General features: G+C 36.2%; 1 long non-coding RNA gene across 1 annotated transcript; it reads left to right on the forward strand.

Annotated features, from left to right (window-relative positions):
• Positions 1-3,218: 3,218 nt before the first annotated feature.
• On the forward strand, positions 3,219-14,160 carry LOC139827938 (uncharacterized). The gene is made up of 3 exons (XR_011739078.1): positions 3,219-3,289; positions 12,991-13,176; positions 14,035-14,160. It is a non-coding gene; the product is annotated as an uncharacterized lncRNA (long non-coding RNA).
• The last annotated feature ends 9,955 nt before the right edge of the window (positions 14,161-24,115 follow it).

Raw genomic sequence — 24,115 nt, forward strand, 5'->3', positions numbered from 1 at the left:
GCTGATAATGCTTCCCTGCAGGCCTGTGCTCAACAGAGGTTTGGCAAAGAAATAATTACAATCTACGAAAATCTTTTTGTGAAGTATTGCTATTCTGAATCAAAAACTTTCTTGTACAATGCTAGAAACCATGTAGTTTGGTGTTACTTTTTGACCTTCTTAGCTATGTTTGCATTCTCTTACCTCTTTTTCTGAACTTAAAGAAAAAGGTACTAATCTCCACTCATACCAGGTATGATAAATCAGAAGATATCTAGTAGACTAGTTTGGAGAACTGTCTTAGAAGGTTTTTTTAATTTGTTTTACTGTTCTACTGGAACTATTCAACCTCTATACCCATCCTCTAAGAATACTAAAACCATTTTGAACCTAGAACTGGGGGATCTTGCCTTTTGACACAGCTGCTGTTTGAGATGTAAATGAGTAAATTTCAGCCTTGCCCACTGACAACTTTTCCTATAGATAAAACTACATGACTAAATTCCTGAAATGCAGGGAGAAGATACCATAGTCTTACATACTTAGGAAAAAAGATTTAAGTTTTCCCTTAAAACTGAAAGCATGTATTTCCATGTCTTGGAAAGCATTAAAACAGTGGAAAGTATGATTACACATACAGGTTTTTAGGGAAACTTTCGGAGAAAATTTCACAGCTCAAATGGAGCCTTGCAGAGTTGCAATCCTTTTGCAGAAAAGGGCCGACATATTCATAGAATAAGACAAGAACTATTCCTTGTTAAACAGAGCAAGAGCAAAGAAATGAAGTGTTCTCTGATACCACTGTGTAAGTTGTCATTGCACTGTGCTTCAAGGAATGACAGGAATTGAATGTAAGGAGAAAATTGGAGGAGCTAGGGATAGCAGACCATAAGAATTGTGCATGAAGTGAAAATTGAGTGACTGATTTGGATGAACAGGGAAAAAAATTCTCCTTCTCGCGTAATGCATTAAAGGAGAAAAAAAATCTGAAGTGTGACTGCGGGCCGTGAGGCTTTTCAGGAGACATAGCTGCTATGACCTGTTTTATTCTTTACTCAATCCAGACTTTAAAACAAAAAAATTAAAAATGGTGTCCTATATGTCATAGCATCAAGGTGAAAGTAGAGGATGGATATTCTTGCTGTTATCCTGGCAGCTCTGCTTGTTACAGTTCTGACTGTGTTTTCATGTTAGATGACTATTTTGAGACTGCAAAGCAATGTGGAATGAAGAGATAGCTTTCCTTTTGCATAAAATTTTAAGCCAAGAACTGGAGACAAAATTTGAAAATAACAGGCCACTCCAAAATTGGAAGAATAAAGACAGACTATCAGGTCATCTTTCATTATTTTGTCAGAATGACAAATAACTATGTAGGTTGGGTGTTTTTTCTGTGTGTGGTTTTTTTGTTTTGTTTTGTTTTTTTCTTGCTTTCTTTTGCTTTTGAAATTAAGAAATACAACTTAGACTGCTTTTTCAAGTGTATCGTATTTACTTCTGCTCTTTCTTGCGTGTCAAAACTAAAATTACATTGAACAAGATATTTTGTCATGAGCTAATGACCTGGATAACCTTAATAAGAAGTGGTAGCAGTTTAATAAAAATAAATGGTCCTTATTCTCTGATCTCTAAATGACTGGAGGGAGCAGAGATTGCCATTTCAGTGCAATTCCTACATAAACTAAAAGTGGAAAAAAAATAGTAAAACTAAAGCAACTTATAGTTCACCTTAGAGAAAATATTTGTCAAGGCAGCATCAAAGTCTGCAGTGTCATGAGCTGACACTGAGAGAGATTCCTCCTGAGAGTGGTATTATATTTAAAATGTCTTTTCTCCTTCATGCTCTCTTTGAAATACTTTACTCTCATAAATGCTATAGATCCATATTTCATTCCAGAGACACACAACCTGATGTCCATCAAAAGTTTCCATTTCATAGATCAAAAGTAGAAGTTTTGGAACAGGACACCTTGTTTATTTTCTTCTGTATTTGTGAGGCTTTAGTTTTCCTTTAGCTCTTTACATCCTGTGTTTTGGTTACAGGCAGCCTGGAGCAAGGACCCAGTTTTGCTTCCCAATTGCCCCCTGCTTGGCTGGTGTCGTGCTGCAGGTAGACCTGTCATCCTCTCAGAAGGCTCTGGAGCTGTGCTAAGAAAGGCTTATCCATTTTTATGGCTTCTAAAGAGACATTTTATGTGTGTCTATGTGTATTTTTATATATGCATGTGCATGTGGTGTGAAGATGACTAAAAATGCATTTGCATTTTTTGCAGTACATTTATATACTTGAGAGAAGAGGGGATATGGATAACTGAAAGTGCCCAGACTTTTGACAGCCTCTTCTGTGTTAACCGCCCAACCTGCAGAGGTGGACAGCAGCCAAGGCACTGTATATTGTTTTGTGACACTAGGTTATACTTTGGTACTTTTCCGTTCATTCTTAGTCATGTGCAGTGAGGCATCTCCCTGAGCACAGGAGGAAGAGAGGTGCTGGGTCACAGCTCCGGCTTTTACTGCCCTCCACCCCACAAGGGGGGATCCCCTGCAACACTGTCTCACCAGAGGTTGTCTGGGTACTGCTTTTTTTCCATCTGTACCATTTCTCTGCCACATATATCTTCTGTCTTCCTAATGTACAGAATAATTTCCAATTAGAGTCTCTGACCCTGGTTAGTTGATTCCCTCAGCAGATCACATTTGGGACAGTTTGGGAATGCTTGCACTTGCAGTGGACTTTATTAAAGATGAATTAATGCAGCTGAACTGAGTTTCAGTGAGTTCCAGTTTCAATCTGAAGCACTGTGTTTTGGCACTACACAGAAGAATCAGTTTATTTTAATGCTCACTAAAGCTAAACTAAGACAATGTCTAGGTCTTTTGCTCAGAAGATACAGATTACATGGAAAAAGGTAATAAAACAGTAGAGATTTTACATCTCTCCATGAAAATTTTAGCATCGTAAGAAGGCATTTGAAGTTTATAAAGTTTAGAAGCTTTGCATACACAAATGCTCCAAAACACACCCCCTTCATTTTCAAGAGCATTCTGTCTCATTCATTTTCTTAATACTCAGGTTGGTTATTTATTCTGGGAAATCTCATTTATGTGACTTTTTGTTGCTGTGAACTAGCAGTTAGTCAAAGTTTGCTAGAATTTCATGACCAGCTTTGAATAGGATTTCAGTTTTTAAACATGTAAATGCCTGGATTTAACATTGAGATTTTTGTCTCAATTCCATCACACAGTTCTTTTTTTCAGAGTGACCAAGATCAGATGTTCATCAAGAAAGCCAGAAGGCTTTTGAAAACAGGTAAGACTTGTTCCTTCTGGTGACTAAATTTGCATGACTTTGATTTTTTTTTTTTTAGACCTTTGCATTTAAATCCAAATCCACTTCTCAAATTCAAACTTCGCCCATCTAATTGGAATTTGGATCAGACAGCAGGTGTGTTGCTGTCTTTAAAATTAGTATTTATGCATAAAACCATTTTCACCTTTGTATTGTTTTAATTAAAATATAGTTTTGAATAAAGCATTTTTCCTCTTCGTGAGGCTGCATATTGAAAAAGAATAAACAGAGGCACCACCATTTTCAATCAGTTTCTTTAACTGAAACTGGTTTGTGAACTTTAACTATTCAGTTAAGGAAAATGCACTACATACTAAATTTCCTTTTACTTTTTTCCTTTTTCCTTTTTCTTTTTTCCTTTTCCCTTTTTTCTTTTCCTTTTCCTTTTTTCCTTTTTATTTTTGCCTTTCCCCTTTTTTCTTTTCCTTTTTTCTTTTTTTTTTTAATTTTTCTTTTTTCCTTTTCCTTCCCCTTTTCCTTTTTTTCTTTTTTCCTTTTTTCCTTCTTTCCTTTTTTCCTTTTTTCTTTTTTCCTTTTTTCTTTTTTTTAATTTTTTCTCCTTTTTTCCACTTTTCCTTTCCGCTTTTCCCTTTCTCTTTCCCCTTTCCCTTTTCCTACAAGGAATATCTTGGTCTGACTTGTGTTAACTTCTCCCAGGAAGTCTGCAGCTGTGGATTTAATTGTAGATGTGTGTGGCTTCCTAATAACCACTGCCTGAAATACACAGCCTGCAATGACTTCTTGAACAGTGTGTTAAACCATCTGAAGAGTAGGTGTTCATGCAAGCCAGTAATGTACAGTGTGTTGCCAGTTCTGGTTTTAGGGGAATTATTGTTGCAGTTCGACACATCACTGTGCCTGCTTTTTATTTTACTGTAATTTTAGAATCAGATTTTAAAAAAAGAGCAACACTTTGGTACAAGTAAGTTTTGTGCCTGTGGTTGCTGTAGGTATCTACCTGACTTTTAGACAGTGAGCCTCTGTTGAAAGCGATATTGGAAGCACTGATCTAAATTACTGAAGTTCTTTCTTTTGGTGAAAGTAGGCTTTACACCATCACTTATCAAATTCATTTGGGTACTCCAGGCTGACCAGAGAGGTTGCTACTGAAATGCAAAGTGTCTGTGTGCAGCTCTCTACTGCACAGTATGTTGCTGTTGTGAGTCTTTTTGCTAGAAGGAAGAAGGCAATTTTGTGGAATTCTAAACCGAGTTGACTATCTTGCTTCCAGTATCTCTAGATCACCTAGAGCAATGTGGAGAGTTTTGTGGCTGAAGCACTCAGAGGTAGATTATCAACTTCTAAATTATATCCTTACTTCTGAGAGCCCCAGGTGCCTTTGGAGACTTTATAATCAGTTATCTAACTTGAACTCCACTTACTGTCTTTAGAATGGTCTTTCCTTTTCTATTCAAAGGTTTTATAAGATAAGAATTGAGATAGAGATAAGAAACAGAGAGATATAGGGGCTTTAATTGGTACCTAGTTTCTAGCATTCTCTATTTCTGTGTGTATTTATAATGAGGTCTTTTCAGTCTCGTAATTCTTACGAAGGGCAAAATTTACTCCCCTCTTCCCCCTACTCCCACCCTCTGCCAGAAAGGGTAAATTGACTCCACAACCTTGAAATATAGTAAAATGAGAAAATGACTGTTTAGCCAATTACACCTGCTCCGCAGATGGTTCAAAATATTTGTTGTAGCAGAATAAACCAATGATTGAGTGCTGGCAAAGAGCTCAAGCTACAAACGTGGCTAGGTCCCATGACTCTTTGACATTGCATTGTCTATTGAAATTTGGATACCAAAGTTGCTAAGTAACCTTACACAGTGTGCTGGAAGGTGTGTAAGAGTGTGATACAGAGGCAATAGCAGGCTGGGTGGGAAAACATCAGAAGGTAACCATTAGGGAAAGTTGAAGTGTGAAGTCACGGTCCAACTTCTGAGCATACTGCTCCCAGCTATGCTGGAGGTTCCTGATAACAAAGTGCCTCCTGGACTTCATGCCAAATTATCCCATTTTTCATCACAAAACTCATCTGCATCCATGGTCTAATGTCTCCCTGGAATTTATTAAAAAATCAGTTTTATTTGGTGCAGAATTTAAAACATTTTACTTCCACTAAGAATATGTCAACACCACAGTCTGTGGTATTCCAGGAACCATCTACCTCAATTACTTCTTCTCAAGTTATTTTTAATCCCTAATCAAAGATCAATTATGCCAGGTTTTGGGCTGTGAAGACTGTGGAGGGCAGAAAAGGAAGAGAAAGTGCCTACAGCACCACCAAAGACATGGGAATCACAGAATCACAGAATGTTAGGGACTGGAAGGGACCTCAAAAGATCATCTAGTTCAAACCCCCTGCCAGAGCAGGAACACCTAGATGAGGCTATACATGAATGTGTCCAGGAGGGTTTTGAATGTCTCCAGAGAAGGAGACTCCGCAACCCCACTAGGCAGCCTGTTCCAGTGTTCTGTTACCCTCACTGAGAATTTCCTTCTCAAATTTCAGTGGAAACTCTTGTGTTCCAATCAGCACTGTGATTTATAGTTGAGATTGAGCAGGAGAGATGCTGGGGTCAGTTCTGAACCAGCACACCAAGGCTGTGAAGCTGCTGTGTATCAGTCTCTTTTCAGAGGGGATGTACTTTGCCCAAGTATTTCTTGCATCTCACAGATGATGTCTTTGTACCTGTCCTGGCACCTACCAAATGCTATCTGTCAGTATTTAGCTACAGTGTTGTTCTTTAACTTTTTTGTCTCTGCCATATCCCAAGTTTTGTTTAGATAGGCCAGGGAGGGTGCTCCCCAATTTTTTTGTTTTCTCTTTCACGTGGACATACGTCCAAAATTCAGGTCTGGTTTGAGGCTGGACCTCTACTTTGGAAGCAACAGGTTAATGGAAAATTAAACGTAAATTTAATTCTGATGGGAGCTGAACAGCCGGGTTCCTCTCTGACTACCTCCTTCATGCAGAGCTTGGACTGAGCTTTCAGTGTCCTTAACAACAACTTTCCCTGCGAATGGTGTCCTAATTCTATCTAGAACTGTCCTGGGGGACACTGACAGCTCCTCTGAGTTCTCTTTGCTATTTCTCTTCATCTGTTCCCTTTATCTAAAATTCATTTTGTGATGCCAGTCTGTTGCAAATACAGTTTCGATGAGTTATTTGAATATTAGCTACCATTTGAACAGTTTCAACCCAGCACTTCATGGGTTACTACTGAAGTTGTTGAAGTACTCAAAAAGTCATTCAAGTTTTTACATAAATATTCAGGGGAGATTTTTGTCTTTACCACATTCTGTGTAGTTCTCTAAGACTTCACTAATATGAATTAAAAAAAAAAAATCTGATCATTGGGTTGTTTTCAGATGACTAGAGGACACATATCCACTTCTTTTCCTTCCTTTATTCCCTGCTCTGAAAACTTCAGAATTGGAGAAATCCTGTTTTGTCAGAGCATGCCTGTGGCCTGAGAATTGGGTTGTTGTATCAGTAGTTAAAAATCCCTGTCCCAGACAAAGACATTTCAAATTTCAGTGACATTTTCAGCATGATTCTCCAGTATTCAATAGAGTTCTTGAAGCACTGGCATTTTAGGACAGCTTTTTTCACCTCCACATTTCCTCATGGTTTGTGTGTTAGGAAATCTAGCATGATAAGATATTTTGAGCACACCTATCAGATAGATCTGTGCTAGGTGGAGACAAGGTGAAAGATGAATCTTGCTATCTCTACCCCTGGAGCTGTGAACATACTAGTCTTGAAGTCAAGTGTGTTTTTATGTGACTTGTGGTGGAAATAGTGATAGCTAAGGGATTTTAAGGCAGCTGATGAAAACTGGCTGCTTTGATATCATTGAATCTCAGTGATACACCTGAAGAGTTCTTTCTTTGCCTGAAATTCTCTTGTGATCTATCCCAAAAGTGGGATTATGCTGGAAATACTTTCTTGTTGTTGTTGTTTTGTTAATTATATTTCTAGTTTCAGTTCAATGCTAGCATTCTTACGATACCTAGAGAGATCTATTCAGGGGATTTCTTCCAAATTGACACTTAAATCTGACTTCACACATCAGATTATTTAATACGATATAGCTACCTATGAGAAACAATTAGATGCAATTTCATAACTTTATAGGAGTAATTTATTACCTAGTATAAATACAGGAGCCATTTGCTGTCATTTTCTCAGTTCTCGATAACTGCAAGCTTGCAGTTTTGTGTGAAAATAAACATGATATTATTTTCCATTTCCATTTCTTCAATATATTTCTAATATTTAGTGTCTCCATATTTTTTATCTAAATATTTGGAACATATAGCAAAATATAGTCCCTGTTCAAAAAGGCAAATACAGCAAGGAGATAGAATACTAGTCACGGAAGAAATTACTCTCATCTTTGGAATAAGTGGCAATTGCAGATTATCATCTGCCTAACCATTGTCAAATTTTTGTAAACATCATGTCAGAGATGAGTTTTAAGAGTAATTCGAAGAGGACAGCTGTTGCTTTGTGAATAATTGTGGTTTTGGTTGTTGTAAATGCTACAAATGATAACAAGAGATGGAACATATCACTTGGTTGCTCATCCTTTTAGTGTTTTCCTTCTGTCAAGGCCCAAGTCCCCAAAGTATGCTCTTGGGGAACATATGTTGTCTGTCAAAACTCATTGAAATCTGAAAGCAGAATAATGTTTTGCTTAACTTTGTTTTTCAAATGTAAAACATTTACATTTACGCTGAAATGCTCCTTGTAACTAAAGGATACTGTAACTGTATATCATCAGGGTTTTTTTTTCCAAAGAATTTCAGCTGGTTTAAAATTTGCCTATAAAGGTTATTTTTAAAGGCCTGTTTTTAAGCTATAAAGATGTGCTTTCTCAAATTACTTAAAAACTTAACTGACTAGAATAGAAATACCTGACCAAGAATTTTAGAAGTGTTTCTGTCTTACAATAAAAATAAGTGCTTAGGAGGGTGTTTTCTTCTCCAGCTAATCCCTGTAAGTATTTCATTACATCAAAAAAAGTTCTTTCTGGATGGAAATAACATAAAATTCTAAATGGGCAAACACTCTGCACAAGAGCTGCTGTGAGGGCTATAGAAATTTACATTCTGCCACCACCTTCCTGAAATGTTGAACAAATTGAGTCAATAGTTTGTTAATAATATTTTCATATTCTGCAGACCCAAAGCAGAGGGTCTGGGGCAGCAGAGACATGCAACCTACAAGCAGTGCAGATATGATTGTGTTCCTGCCAGCTGTATTACCCACGAGGGACAATCAACCCAGCTCTTGGCTAATTGTATAATACAAAAATCCTTTCAGGATAATTTACCTAAAAAGATAACTCAAATGGAGCTCTATCTACGGCTAGACTATTCCTGATAACTGAGAAAGGATAATTCTATTTTTTCTTTCTGTCTGTCTGCATGAAGTTTGTCTTGCAGATTCCTGTCTTTGGAGTACTTTACTTGCTCCAAGGGTCAACACAGGTACAAAGGTAGTGGATTATAGCTTCCCATCACAGACCACCATTTTATTTCCATTAACTTCAGGAGAAATGCCACCCCAAAAAGCTCCTCACCTAGGTTTATTTGCAAAAAAGTCCAGAAATCTTTCTCAGGATGTCTGAATCTTGACTTGCTTTGAGGTTATGTACTATTAGCTTCAATAGGAGGATGATTTCACTTGTTCAGATTTGTCCTTTCAGAAAGCATGTGAAATTAAAACATATTTATGTGTGAACATATATATATATATATAATATCTGTACATAAAACTTTATACATATTATAATGTGTTTTGTAATACTTTGAGTGGGCCTGGATGGATTAACTACTTCTGAATATGGGCATAAATCACTCAGCTGATTATATAAAATGCTTCAGGAAAGGTGTCCAGGGCAAGTGAGAGCACTGAATACTTTCAGTAACTCACAGCACTGCTAAGATGACAGAAATGTAAATAATATCAAACTGAGAACAGCTACTCTTCTTTATTCATTTACTACTCTGTACTGCAGGAAGCCAGCTTACACATTTTCATAGCAGAGCATGCAACTGCGTTACAGCACAGAAAGATACAAATCTCTCAAGGGTGCAGAATTAAGGGGAAGACAAAGAAAATATTTTGCTGAAAGTATCTGTGGGTAGCGAGGTGTCCTGCAGTAAGATCAGCAGGTTTGCTTTCATAATGGGCATGAAGTTTTAGGATACTTCCAGTGAGTAGTCGTCAGTCATGCCTGAACATGAGCTGCTCAGTTCAGTGGTAAGAAAAATACAACGCTTACATCCCATGGTTTTTGGTGCCTCCCGAATCTAGTTGCAGTAATTAATCTAAGTTCATTACTTTGTTTTGTTGCATATTTGCAAACAACATATAATTTCAAACTACTGGCTGTCTTACAGGGTTTTTCAACAGATTGACACTTCACAGTTTTAAACACTTCCAATCCAAATACCTGATATAGTACAAAAATGCCTAATGTATAAGCTAATGCAACCCGGCTTTCACAAGGCAGATTAAAGTGCCGACAGGTTTATGAAACAAGCTACTGGTACAATAAATAACATTTTAATCACCTGCTATTCATTTGTTAACTTTGGGCTGAAACTAAACTTCTAAACTACAATATATGCATTATACACAGCTACCTCTGAAGTATTTAATTACATTTAAAATAGAAAATATGAAAGTTTCTTTGTGTTCAGAGAGGTCAGATAATGGAAACAGAGACACTTGCAATAGCAATCTGTTCCTTTCTGAGAGATCCTCTGTCCTCACTGATGAGACTTACAATGCTGTAATGTTGCAGATTCATCATTATTTTGTAATCTTCTTAAATGAGTGTCTCATAGTAGTGCAGGCAATCACAATAACTGCTTGAATAGGATTTGTTACTGAGCAAAGATACTTGTGTTGCAAAAGCAACTAGAGGAATACACAAGCAAAAAAAACATTGCGCAAAGGTGTTTACTTTCCCACCTGGTCTAGAGTGATTCCTGAGAAGGGAATTTAGTTATGACTTCAACCATGCTAACAGGATGCCAACAAATTGTCAAAAAAGGAAATAATACTCTAATAACAGCTTAAGGCATGTTCAGAAACAATGGACACTTGTAACCACAACACTGATTTAATGTGGAATACTGTCATGGTTGTGTAGAGTAAAACATAAACTTGCCTCCTTCAGAAATTTTCTCATCTTTGCAATGCCTCCTGCTCCCATGGTCTTGTATGGGTTGAAGCTCTTGTTGTCTGCATGGTGGACAACCCTTTCCACTCAATCACTGTGTTCCAGCAAGGGGATGTTCAACACCTTCCCCACCTGCAGAGCTGATGGTCGAGGTGATGGAGGCAAAAAGAAATGATCCCAGTAGATCACACCTGTTTGCATTTGAAAACACTTATCTTGCAAACAACCTGATACCTTTAGTTTTTTTAAGTCAGTTTGCCTCAAAACCAACCTTTCATTAAGCATCATTTATTTATGTTACAGTCTACTTATTTCTTTCAAATAAATAATGGCTGTGCATTTGGTATATGTATTGTCCTGTTGAAATCTTTGAGGTTGTTCATGTTGGTAAAGTTATGTATACGATTCTGTAGTTAGAGAATATGAAAATGACATTAAATCACAAAGGTTTTCAGTTAATAGAGATTTATTAAACAGCACAAGCCTAGCTTGATTTTTAAAGGGGCCCGTGTGTGTTTTTTGGGGCTTTTTTTGGTGTTCTCCTTTTTGTTTGTTTGTTTGTTTTTTTTTTTTTTCAGAAGAATATAGCAATAATATCAACACATGACTGTTGTATCATACTTCTCAGTTTAGTTTCCTCTTCAGACTCAGACTAGGAAAATATTGCTGTTTGTTATTTCTTCACCTATATGCAGCATGCTTAATTCTGCTTTTTTTTTGTCAGGGATTTTGATCTATGATCTTATGTCCCTTGACTGAGTCGTGCTTCAGGCTGTTGGCCTTGGGCCTAATTGTGCTTCTGGTTTCAGTATTCTTTGTAATATCTGCCTGGAGGCTTCTCCCATTTAAAAAACAAGATCATAGCTCCTGTACAAATAACAATTTCAATGACATAGTACTGATGTTTCTTTTGGTCTATTTGAATCCCAGGCTCCTACGAGCACATACCTTATCCTTATTTTTATTTGCAGATTTTTGAAGTGGTGTGAAGAAAAAGTGGGAATTATTGTAATTCCTTTTATGTTCTTTAGAGCCTTGTAGATGTCCTGTAGTTATCAAAATTGCAACCCCTTCCCTCCCTGCAAGTTCTGCTCAAATCACAATTCTGTATTTCTTCTTCTCCATAAAAGTTTTTTTTCATGCTTGGTATTTTTAAGTCAGTGTTTCTTCAGACTTCATTTTGAGTTTATTTTTATGTGTGAAAAAAAATGCAAAGTAAGTGAAATGGTAAAGAAAAATTACAGTTTTCTCCAAAACACCTCTAAAAATACGATGAAATATTTATCTTAATCTTTATAAATATGAAAATATGTACTGATTTCAGACAAAAAGTTAATGTGGACAAATCATTATTGCATTCAAATATTTTTCTCCCAGTGTACTTATCAGTTGTAATTAACATTGCAAAACTGTGTTGCATTGGAGCTGTAGGGTTTGGAGGATGTTTATGTACCAACAACTGATGACAGATTTGGAAATGTAGTTGCCCTACCCCTGTAGCTGTGTAGGCAGACTGTTCTGATGTAACAATGTAAGACAAAGCTAGAAGGATTACATCATCAGACTGTACTGTCACTTGCTGATAAAGTCAAAGCTACAACTTGATTCTCCTAGCACTACTAAAAGCTGATTAACTCCTTTTTGGATATCACAGGACACATAGTGGTAACTCAGCCAGAGGTTGCATCTTAGCAGAGTAGCAAAAAAAAATTGTTTGAAAGAAACAAGTTTTATTCTCATTTTCAACCCCTAGAAGTAAAATTGAAGGGATTTTTTATGTAATCCACAAGTTCCTCTCACCAAGAGCAGTTTCTGTTAATTTTTCAAAGATGCTTTAAGCAACAGCTAAAATGAGGGAAATGAAAATTTACAGGGAGATTGCTTACTTTGTAGCCAGTTTCACTTGTTAAAGTAGCTGCTTTTTTAGTAGCTAAAATGTAGCTAAAAAATAAGATGTGGGCATTTTTTCTTTATAAATGCAGGGAAGAGGACAAGGCTTTTAGCTAAGGATTTTCATTATTTGAGGATCATGTCATGAAAGCGTTTTCCTCAGTCAAGTAGTCAGTTTGCCAGTTAGCTGTTGTACTCTCAGAAAAGACAGGAAAAAAAGTCATTGGGTAGTTTTAAAGGTAATGTATGACAAATCTTGTTATGTTCCGAAACTGGCTACTAGGAGGTTTGTTTCTTTGATACAGATACATCATTGGCTTTATGTACAGTATCTCATCCTTATTTTCACAATTAACATGAAGCATCTTTATGAGCACTTATGTGGAATTAAAAAAAATAAAATTAGAAACTTAAAGGGCATTAAAGGTATCTTCATACTTGACTAATACATATTTCAGTTCTGCTACTGGCTCTGTAGGGGTAAACAGCATGTGTAACTCCTGCAACTTGATGGAGACATCCTTATGCAGGACATACAGAAAAAGCAGTTCATTTTTCCACTTGCAGATGTAAGAAGACTCCTGTCTGTTGGGAGAGATGGGTGTGAGGACAGTACACGGGAGGATGTGAATTAACTGGAGTTCTTATGGTTGATGCAGTGAAATTCCTCCAGCAATTGCTGAAGACTGACAACTCCGAATCAATATGAGAAATGGGGCAGGGATGTAGAAAAAAGCTCTATTTTGTGTTAAAGTAAGTACTGAAGATTTTAATTTTACCTTTGAAGACAAAAGATTATCGAGTATTGGAGTTCTTTTAGGCTGATCTCTTTCCACATTTTTTTCTGCTCCCTCTCTGTACTTACATTTGACATTATAGCTCTCCACAATAATTTATTAAAAAAAAAAAAAACAAAAAAACTTTATAAGCTGAGAGCCTGCAGACGCACTTAAAATACTTAATTTTCACATATGAAAGTCTGGGAAATTCAGGAGGTAGAGAAGGGGTGAAGATTGGTTATTTGTTATTTCACAGCTGGAAATACACGTTTTCAGAGAGAGAGCAAGCATTGACAAGAAACAAACTCCAATCCTATTTGACTGTGAGAAGGCAATAGGTAATCACTGCTAAATCTAAACAATATGATTATCAGTGCATTTAAGCAAGAATGTTTCAGTTAATTTTCAGTTTTTGAGATGGAATGTGTGGCAGATTTAAGGAAATAAGAGGGCACAGAGAGAGAATATAAGGGCAGCCTGAAATTAACAGCTGAAATTACATTTTTAAAAAGCAGGTTGCCGAGAGAACATTGATTTTTAGCTCAGAGTAGTAATTTCAAACAGTTGCAAAAAGATTTCTTTAATAAACCTTCAGCTCTTGGTTTGATTTAGAACATGCAAATAGATGTGATGAAGTGGCTGCATTAAAATGGCAGAAAATTCTGAAAAAATGCTGGGCTCAGTTGAGCGGTTTCCTAAGGTTACATAAAAGCATAACCTACGAGGTGACTATATTGTAGTTATTTAGCATCTGATAAGTAGAATAAGCTTGCTTTGTTATATCAAGTTTACTTGTCTTTGTTACAAATATTATTTTACTTTTTTTTTTCAGATATTTTTGCTTGTCTTGGTGCGTTTGCCAAACTTTTAATGTCAGGAGATGTGGGGAAAATAAATATTGCTGCAAAGGGGAATTTTAGATATGTTAAGGTGAAGAGCCAAGTTCTTCATTAAGAGGAGGAGATGGGAAACAGGATGTAAGACTCAAACTCCACTAGAAGGACTTTAGTAGTCTATCTGGTTAACTTCTCTAGCTCAAAAAAACTCCAGTAATTGTATGGTTTGTTCTGACTCGTATCAGGACATGGAGAGCTAATGATCTCTTTTTCAAGCCTAAGGAACTGTTGCATATTTTAGTTACCTATAAGCCACTTCAGAAGGAAAACAACTCCTCATGCCTCCCAGAAAACTCAATTGTCTTTGAAGAAGTGAAGACAATCACAGCTGAAAATAATGCAACTAAAAGCAAGAGACTTTAGTTAAAAGTATGCATCCTTATAACAAGGAACAGGTATTATAGTCCCCCATGTTTCAGTTTCATTGACAAAATCAAACAGAAAGCAGTTTTTTTGCAAGTTTTCCCAAGAACTGGCAGACTGAAGACATCCAAAATTGGAGCTAGCGACTTACATGGGGAAAGAATTTGCATAAGACATCACCTCCATTCTCCAAAACTCATATTGATTACAAAGTTGTGAAAAGTACATCACCCTATCATAACTGCCAGCACAAATAAGAAATAAAGAAAGAAATCTCCAGTGAATAACAACTAAAATTCCACCACTGAATAATCAATGAACGATGTCTACCATTAGGTGATTTATGGAAGGTTCTTTACCATGCCAGGTCATTAGAAAATGTGAAAATTGTTTTAACTTGGATTTCTTTTCCTGAAATAAATCATACATGCTGTATAGAATGACCACTTCCTGCTAGGAGTTGAGAAACTGATGAAATACTTAGTCAGAGGTCAGACAGGTAAATTGGTATCTTATAGAAAATACAACATACTTTTTGCTTTTTCTTAATAGTATTTTAAAGGTCTATTTCTTGAATCTGTACAGGTACATACATAGCAATGGTGAAGGTATACTTTTCTAGATATTTAGTGAGGTAAAGAATAATTATTGGAAAGCAATGGATTCTGCAAAGAGAATGGGCATTTTTGGTTTTTAAGTATGCTGAACTATCATTCGCAATGCAACAAAGAATTTTGTTAAAAAAAACCCTCCCTAGAACTTACATGAATTTATCTGGAAGAGTTTCATAAAGAACAAACAGAATGGAAGTCTGAGGCAAAATAAAGTTGTGCAGAGAAGCTTTTGAAGGAGTCCATTACATCATATATCACTCCACTATTTTATATATTTTCTACAAGCATTCAATTTTACCTAATAATTCAGTTCAGTCTCCAGGTCAAGCTGATACTAAATCTATTCTGATTCAGTGCAAAGAAAGACAAAGGAAAAATCCCCTGCTCATCAGCTCCTGTAGAGCTGAAAAAGTTTCAAAGTTCAAAAGTCACTGTGTTTCTTGCGATGTGATAATATATCTGGGAGATATAAAGTAATGAACTCATACATGCCATTACAGGAGGTAATGTTTTCCAAAAGATCATCAGATTTGGACTATTACTTGTAAAGGAAGAGTATAAGGGGAAGTAACTTAGGTAACAAAACAGTTGGCACAGGATAAAAAATGATGAGGTTTAAGGCAATGTAAAGAATGGCATATGTTTGTTTTGTTTTGTTCTGTTTTGTTTTGTTTTTAAGGGAAAAACTCCTTATTTTCAGTGAAATTAAGCAGCTAGCAAAAGGAAAGAAACAAAACAGATACTAGAGAGGAAAACAGAGTAAATGAAATGAAACTGCACATTGAGAAACAGGTAGAACAGCAGAAACACTGATTTCTTTATTACAGAATGTCATTTCATTTATTTTTGATTTTCTACTTTAATAAAGTTTTTGATAAATATCTCAACTCTGTGGCTGTAAATGACATATAGGAATTCTTTCATATTATGACAGGGAAACATAAGGATGATTAGGTGGCTTTGGTTCCCAGTGTCATCAGTATGCAATTCAGAAAATATTTTTTTGACTTAGAGGGATGTGTGGGTGGGAAAAGAGTACTGGTTTCATCATTTCAAAGTCATAAGCCTTCCCATCAATACTATATTTTTCGCTTATCAGCTATACTCACTGTATTTTTTCATTTTTTTAAAATTTTTTGCTAGTATGTAAAAACACCTGTTGCTTGGAGGTGTTTTGCTCATTTACATTTTGGAAGCATTTGGCAACCCCTTCTTTGCTCTGTTTGCCATGTAATTTTAGAGTATCTCTACACAAATGAGTGTTCTCAGAAACCATGAGGTTTCTTTGGGATTCTCACAAACCGTGTTACCACATGAATAAGATGCTGTTTCTGATATAGTAACTCCTGCTATGAATTTGGACTTCTGGAATAATTACTAAGTACTTGCATGTGTTGGGATATACACCTGCAAGTGAAAATCCTGGGATTTGCACCTTTCACGGGTGGAAAATTCACTTACATTGCCTTCTCCCTTGCTTGTATCCTGATTTTGTGCTCTAGTGAGGCTGCTCGGAAAACAACCCTTGTCTGTACAAGCTGTTGAGCCATCTGGCAGCAAGGGGACATGACAGAGGTGGTTCTCATGCAGGAGAATTTTCTGTTCAACATGGCGGTGGTGGCTTGGGGAGCTGTGCACTAGAGGAGCACCACTGCCATTTGCCCCTGACTCCAGCTGACTTAACATTCATTTACCCTTTTCCATAAAGGAGAGTGGCAAGGGAATCCTCCTCAGAAGGGCAAAAAAGCCATTTTAGATGACCAGACAATAAAATGGAAATGGAGTGGTACACGGTGTGATCAGTTCCATGTGGTGTGACTTTATTATCAAAATCTAAGATTTTAAGATAACGTTGAATAAGCTAGTTCATAAATAAAATCAGTTAAGCAAGATTGACTACCTGTTATGCGGTTCTGCAGAAGGATCTGGATACTTCTGTTTTCTCTTGATTTTCTTGGTCCAGGGCTTTCCCTGTGTTTTTATTTGTATTTTTTTTTAAATTGTGTTCTCCCACTGCTACAACTCAGATTTTTAAGACTTCTAATTGACATGCAACTTTCTTTGTCTAATTGCAGGCTCTGTCATATCCATGACAGTGCTAGCTTTTGTTTCTCATTTCTTGTGGTTTTGTCACTAGTTTTTCCTTTTTTCTGCTCTCCTGGGGTGTATCCAGCTGCCTCACTCTTGTTTCTATAGGTGTTGAGTGAGAATGACTGTGGATTCTGCATTCTTCAAGTCAGAGTTGCCCTTTCTCCCTTGGTTTGTGGTTGGCAGCTATCTGGCTGTCTTGGGCTCACATCCCAGAGTGGTGAGTTTCTATATGCACATGGAGATATAAATTCAGGCATTTAAGGGATACCAACATTTATTTGGCTGTTGTATTTTGAGCAGAGGAGACTCATGGTAGTTGAGGAGATGAGGGACTGCAGGAACATGGTTGTTTTTATTGGTCCCAGACTCACTTGTCCCCTCCGTCTCCCTCCCAACTGTGTAAGTGTGGGTCTTTAGTAGCATTTGTGTTCTCCCCCTTCAGATGGAGCACTTGGCATGTACAGCTGTTACTAAGTACCAAATAGTAGTACCATCCCTATTTGAAGTTTACTATATTATGTGGAAGAATTTTCTATTCAATTAGACTCCAAATAAGACACAAAGCTAGCATTAAAATTCTGATGTCAGTCAATCAACTGAGGACTCTATATTTGTAAGTAATGATTATATACTATATCATGCATGTTAGAAATTTTTGACATACAATATATATATACTAAACATGTGTGGTATCTGATACTGCATGTATATGTTACTATATGCATCAGATGTTACCCTATTTGTTGGTTTGGCCCTTATCTATGTACACTACAAAGAAAGGGAATTTTTAGTATTGGATACTCTCGGAGCATTTCCACTTGGATTTGAGGCCATGACCAACACCTGATTGGAGCATTTCCGTTTCTTACTCAAGCAGATATACTGCTTTATGTTGTATGATTCTCTCCACCACCTCCCAGGTCTTCCAGGGGATCATCTCACATGCAGCTCTAATTGCATATTTGTTCTGTTTGGAGGATTTTTATTTCCTATGTTTTCTTTCCATGGTTGTCTGATTTTGGAAACTAATTTCTAATTCTCAGCCCTCCTGCTTGCCCCTCTTCCACCTCTTTTTTTTTTTAATTTTATTTTTAAATTAAATTATTGTTTTACGCTCGAAGGATGATTAGAAATGAAAAATACTTTTTTTCTTTGATTCCTCCCCTCCTTTTCATCTCATCCCTTCTCTCTCTTCACTACTCTTACTGTGAAGTTTCTTGTGTTCTGAAAGGAATTAGGCCAAAGACTAATGTGCACTCTATGTAATTTATGTATGCATGTTACAAATTATATTTTCTTTCAGCAATTAATATTTTCCTTTTTCTTTTTCTTTCAAAAAGATCAAGAAATAGTGATTAAATTAAAGGAGAGAAATGATATTTGACAATGTTGGAGGCTGATCTTGTACTCTGAAACACTATAAAGGATTATTTATATTAGGAAGCATGATATAGAAGAAAAAAACTTTCTATAGAGAGGTAAAGCAAAGTGGCAGTAGTTTGGGATATGGAATATATTCACAAGTTGAACAGTGAAGTATTGGAGTTGTTTTTGAAGTTTTTGTGATGATGCAGGGTTGGGTGTGTCATGGAGAAAACAAATGCTTTCAGCTTAGACTCCTCCGAAATGTGTGAGGCCAATTATATGTGAAAAGGTAATAACAGTAAGAAAGAAAATGTGAGAACACATTGCTGGTGTGTCTGTTATGCTAGAGAAGCAAAAATTTTCTGTTTAATGATAGGCCTTGTCACTTCAAACTAAAGGGTGCGGTTGATTAAAACTCTGAAGATGTTTTACTTGTTTAGTCACAACTATTGCATATTACCATTTCAAACACTTTTGAAAAAGTTCTTACAGGAACCATTTTTAAAGTGCTAAGGATGTCATAATGTGTTCACTGAAGTCGATGTCCAAGCTCCTTGAGGATTAGGAATAGGCTTAAAAACAAAACCAAACCCAAAACAACCGTGAAAAAATCAGATTTTCTTTCTAGAGCCATTATTAGACTGTTTCATTGTTTATTTTAAAAAATTTGATCCAGTCACAATATAACGCACACAATTACTTTGTCAGATTGTGCGAGAGCTTGGCTAATATTTACTAATTCGGTTTTATACTTTAATTATTTTTTATAATCTTAGAAAAGTCACTTGAAGTACTTTAAGATGGAATAGCAATTTTATCTATACTTGTACATTTTTTTTAACTATTAAAAAAAGTTGACATCTAAATATTCTGTTTCAATCTTATTTTCCCATAATATTACATATGGCAAAAAATTCATGAGTTTAGTCTAATTTAAATAACTGTGAGTTCCTACTGAGAGACTTGTACCTAGATCTTGTTAAGCATTAAGGCATAAAGGTATGAAATACCTTGCAACTATGGTGGTATTTATAAACTCTTTCTTGTTTTTCTGTGTGTTTGGTATTCATTTGGTTTTTGTTTTACTATTTAAACTCCAGTGTCTGTGCCTAGTTGCTCTTATATTCCAAAGATTCCTGAAGATTTTAGCAGAAAGAAGTTTTTAGTTTCAATCATTGCTCAAAACAAAACTTTGTTAACCCCACTGGGTCTTCTTTGAAATGATCCACCTGCAACTTTTTTCAGTCATGTCCACATTTAAAATAAATCACAGTAAAAAGAGGTGTTTACTGACAAATGGTATGCTGCAAATTAGAGGAAACTGCATTACTCATAGTCTGATCTGGTGTAAAATGCACAATTTTCAAGATACCTATATTCTCTCACCTCTGTTTTCTAGTTTCTCCTCACTGTTCTCCAAATCCAGATGGATGCTCTGCAACAGAATAAGTGAAAGAGGGATTAAAACTAGATCGGTTTCTTCCATTCCTTTTAGATTGTCTATGAAAAGGGATGATACTAACAGTAAGTGGAACATCAGTGTGAATAAAAAACATACAGGATATAGCTGGAAAGCTGCTCCTTGCAGTCGCTTATTGCATTCCACCCATTTGCTCCAGGTGTTTGAAGGTCTCAGAGGTGTACATCCAATACTCATGTCCTGTTGAGGATACTGGAATTTCTCAAACCACCAAGTACCCGCTGCTTATGAACATGGTGGTAGCAACTGAAATGGCCATGGAGGAGGTGTGCAGCCTAAATACACAAGTTTTATACTCAATGATATAGCTCAGGTTTCTGTGAAGTCTTATTGAGAGAAACAGCATGAGAGAGTGTTATTAATCAACTTCAAGATTTTAATACTTGATGGATTGAGTGGTAGCAGTTTTAAATGCAAAATGATGACTCATTTTCAAGATGCCACTAATTGTAAATCAAATTCTGAGATGTTTTGTTGGAACGGTAGCTGTGGATGAATGTCATTATTGTTTTCAATTTGCCACTTTCATTTTGATAGGAAAATATATCATATAGCTTTGATTTTTAATTTATTTTTATTACCCAGTGTTTATTATCTGGTTCCTCATTTTGACTTGAGCATCCTGTGAGAGAATTTTCATTTGAATGGTTACTTGGTAAAAGAGATTAAATCAACCTTAAGAGTATATTTTACTTAATTTTAATCATGGTTTATTGATCAGGATATACTTACAAAAATATGCATGATTATACGAAAAGTTTCATTAGGAATTATGTTACTAAGGAAATGTCTTAGTGAACCTTTTCTTCAATACATATTTCCTTTAAAGTATTACTAAATGGTGGTTGGAGGGCCCATATATGAAACATCTCAGTTAAGCAGGAATTTTTCTGAAGAATAACGTGAGTATCGTAAGTACCGTTTTCAAAAATACCTAATAAGTAAGACCACTCTTCAATGAGTTTTAGACTTTCATTAACAAAATGCTCTGAATTCTTCAAAGGAACAAGAATTGCACTTTTCAGGCCAGGCATCAGTGACTAATGCTATGATGCTGATCACCATTTTTAGCCATCTAAAGACCACTTTGTCTATTTATACTCAAAGGTATCTGAATACATCTGAATCACACCTTGTTGGCTTTAAACAACCTTTTATTTAACGTGAAGAGGTCTCTATATGTAGGCTGATATTTAGCATCCATTTGAGAACCCATGTGGCTCATGGGTAAGTTGAAGAAGTTCAAGAAAAGAAGGAATTTGCAGTCCAGAAATGAGATTTTGTTGTTGTTGTTTGTTTGTTGTTTTGTTTGGTTTTGTTTTTGTGTTTTTTTTTTTTTTTTGATGGTGGGTTTTGTTTTGTTTTTTGTTTTGTTTTGTTTTCCTGGAGACTGAGAAGAGGGTATGAAGGAAGCACACAGGAAAAAATCAGTAATAGACAGTATTTAGGAGCAAATGAAAGGGAACATGACCATTTATAGGTACTATATTACTTCCTTAGGGTCTTTTGACAAATGTAATATAATTATAAGGATGTGTTTGGGCACATGATTATTATTCCAGTTAACTGTTGACATAACCTATGGGCTGAAAATGTGTTAAATATTAGTCAGCACTTGACATATACATATAGATGCTTGTATTTTTAACCATCACACCCTCTACAACACCCATGACTAATGCACTGTGAAAAGACTCAACTAAATGAATTAACATTTTTTTCAACTAGTTTCCAAGGGACCTTCTGCTTGCAGCTATTACATAGAACACTGAAATAACTTTATCAGCATATAGAGAGATATTAACGTGGCAGCTGCATCAAGCAACCTTACCGGATATCATGAGTATGAATTCAGTGTTTCCTAGCAGATTAAGTCACCTCTTCATGAATCAGGTAACCCATGACAAAATTTTATCTGAAGGACAGTTATTTGATGATATGAGCATAAACCAAATCAAACTGTGGAAAATATAGTACCTGCATGTCCCAAAAAGAGCAAGGCCCAGTGCTTCAGGCAGAGGAAAGAAAAATAAGTTTTGTATGTCTGCCACAAAATGTGCTTAACGTTTTCATTCTAAAGCTGAGCACAGGGATTTCATAATGAAAATGCCAGTGCACCCTGAATTATACTGTACTTCAACTACAACTCCACATAATATTTTACTGTGTAAACTCCTCAACAATTTACTTCCCAAGATATTTTGCTTGTGGTACTTTTAAGAGAGTAATCTGCATAATGTTTTTTATGTTTGTTTATTTTAACACCAGCTGCACAGAACTGCAAGGGGTCATCAAGCTCGCTATTTTGCTCTCTCAGACAATATTATCACCCAGTCCTGTTCATGAACAGATCAAAGATCCTCTGAATATTTTTCTGTCCTGTCTAGGAACTTCAGTGCTGTAGAAATTAGAGACCTTCATCTTACGGTCAATTGTCTCCATATTTCTTTTTCTTCCCCCAAGGTGATTTTTGTGATACCAAAAATTATTTCTTCCTCCTAGTGCTTCAAGTCTAATAAGTTATTTATAAAGAACAAACATGTGCCTTCACAGAATTTGTTTGGAAAGGTAAACATTATTATTTTTTTTTAAGGGTTATCAGCATTGCTATTTTAGGACTAGGTTTTATGAACTTCTATTGATATGCCTATGCTCATTATTTGAAGGTGGGTTGTGGATCCATACAACTCAAGGAACATCCTGAAATCTGTCTGCAAAAATCTGCCTGCAAAAAATAAAATCTTTGGCAACAGAATTTAAAGCAATTCAGCAATTCTGGTAACCAATAATTTTTCTGTGTGATTTGAGCTTTGATATACAGATTGACATAACTACTTCACATATTTTCATCTGGTAGTTGCTGTTTCTTCATCCTTTAAATGAAACAGCTGACTGCAAAGGTGTTTTCAGCTTCTTTTCAGAATGTAGCTTGATCCGCATCTTGTACTTGTTACAGTTCATGGTTTGTGGAGTTAACATCTAGATTAGGATAGGTGAGGTTCTGTTATGAAGAAATTATATTTCACTTCAGTGCTCTGAGTCATATCATTGAGATAATACTTTTGTAATAACACATTGTAATAATGCAATTTATTAACAAGTTTGTTACAATGTCAAACCAAAATTAATAATAGGTAGAAAAACAACACAAGCTATCATCACCACATCTTACTCTGTCCACTGTTAGGAGAAGAACTGAGGAACAAGACCTTAATAAAGCTATTTGGGGAGGTCTTCTGTACTATACCACTTGATCAGAGACTTAGTTTATGCTTTACTCACAGAGGTGCTTCCACTCCAGTGTCTGAAAAGATATGAGAAATGTTTTCTTTTTCCCACACATGGTTATGTCTTTATGAGTTCACTATATTTGCCACATATGTCCTCTGTGGCAACACGCAATTTTGTGCTGGATATGTGTTAATGGAAACTATTACGGTACTTTAGGGTTGCGTTTATTTTAATTAGTCAGGTACTGTCACTTTTCACACCTTTAACAAGTCACTCAAAATATATTGCTCATAGTTGTAGTTGAGACATACATCTTTTCTTAAGAGATTAGTGAGCCATCCATCCTGTGGCCCTCATTGCCACCTGTTACCCAATTTATAACAAAGCTTTCTCCACCATAGATACAGAAGCCTCTACTTTGGTTATTGCAGTGTAGCAAACCTGTGTCCAGAGCAACTGGATGATGCTGTAGCAGGCAGATGATGCAAAACAATCACTAGTTTAAGCCTGGTTTCTTTGCGTGGAAACTTAATAGGACTACTGTCACTCACTGAGTTTCATCTCAAGGACTGGTGGCAGAACCATGGGGCAGGGATGAACAGCTGAATTAGAACCACCCATTTGTTACCACTTGCTGAAACACATATTTTCACCATGAATTGAGTTTGTGTGTTATTTGCTCATTAGCGCTGAAAAACTTTTCAATCTGTGTTAATAACTTAGGGTCACAGGTCCCTTGGCCCACCTGGAAAAGGAATTTGAACCTGTAAAGTAGTTTTACAGGTAGAAAGCAGGTATGTCTGAAATCTGCATTGAGACAAAAGTACTGTGGTTTTACCTGGTGAGGTAGGGCCTCCGTGCTCCTCTGCTGTC

This window comes from Patagioenas fasciata, chromosome 4, assembly GCF_037038585.1.
Source record: "Patagioenas fasciata isolate bPatFas1 chromosome 4, bPatFas1.hap1, whole genome shotgun sequence".
NCBI lineage: Eukaryota > Metazoa > Chordata > Aves > Columbiformes > Columbidae > Patagioenas > Patagioenas fasciata.